Source organism: Etheostoma cragini, chromosome 1 (assembly GCF_013103735.1).
Source record: "Etheostoma cragini isolate CJK2018 chromosome 1, CSU_Ecrag_1.0, whole genome shotgun sequence".
Classification (NCBI taxonomy): domain Eukaryota; kingdom Metazoa; phylum Chordata; class Actinopteri; order Perciformes; family Percidae; genus Etheostoma; species Etheostoma cragini.
In genome coordinates, this window is record NC_048407.1 from 32,630,861 (window position 1) to 32,632,147 (window position 1,287).

The following is a 1,287-nucleotide window of genomic DNA, read 5'->3' on the forward strand; positions in this document are numbered from 1 at the left end:
CTCATCTCACACACACACACACACACACACACACACACACACACACACACACACTAGGCTACATCACCACTCTGTCCGTGCGGCGAGGACGGCAGCGTGCTAGCGTGAGTCCAGGGATTTCATCAAGGGAATGCGGTCATGCGACGTAGACCAGAGGGTGAAATCTCAGGAGACAGTTTAGCTTCGTGTCTGCACGTAAACAAGACGTGTTGACGCTCAACGGGACGTTTTATAAACGGCGCCCGTGGCCCGGCGCCGTTAGGCTGTAACCCCGAGACGGAGACGGCGCTGAGTCACAACCCTGTCTGATGTCATCACTTGTTATGAGATAGAAGTAGAAATGTTACTACAAAATAACATCAGAAGAAATGTGTTATTACGAAATAAAATCAGAAGAAATGTGTTACTACAAAATAAAATCAGAAGAAATGTGTTACTATAAAATAACATCAAAAGAAATGTGTTATTACGAAATAACATCAGAAGAAATGTTTCTACAAAATAAAATCAGCAGAAATGTTACAACAAAATAAAATTTTAGGAAATGTGTTACTACAAAATAAAATCAGAAGAAATGTGTTACTACAAAATAAAATCAGAAGAAATGTGTTACTACAAAATAAAATCAGAAGAAATGTTACTACAAAATAACATCAAAAGAAATGTGTTACTACAAAATAAAATCAGAAGAAATGTTACAACAACAAAAATTTTAGGAAATGTGTTACTACAAAATAAAATTTGAAGAAATGTGTTACTATAAAATAAAATCAGAAGAAATGTTACTACAAAATAAAATCAGAAGAAATGTTACTCCAAAAAAAATAAAAAAATAATTGAATTTGTAGTCTCTAGTCTGGGCTTTTTCTTTTAATTCTAAGATACATGTAAATGTGTTAATTTTATCTTGAAATCTTATTCTGAAAGTGCCTCGGCTTCAGTGCGATTAGCCTTAACAAAAACTTGTGCACATAAGTGTGTGTGTTATGTGACGTGCATGTGGGGCTTCACAGGCCACCTTTGTATAGTCAAATAAAAGCTAGATCTGGAGCCAAGACCTGCACCAGTAGCCTCTGCAGGCTGATCCTTAAAGTGTGTGTGTGTGTGTGTGTGTGTGTGTGTGTCTCTCGCTCGCTCTCTCTCTCTCTCTCTGTGTGTGTATGTGTGTCTCTCTCTCTGTGTGTGTGTGTGTGTCTCTCTCTCTGTGGCGTGTGTGTGTGTGTGTGTCTCTCTCTCTGTGTGTGTATGTGTGTGTGTGTGTGTGTGTGTGTGTGTGTCTCTCTCTCT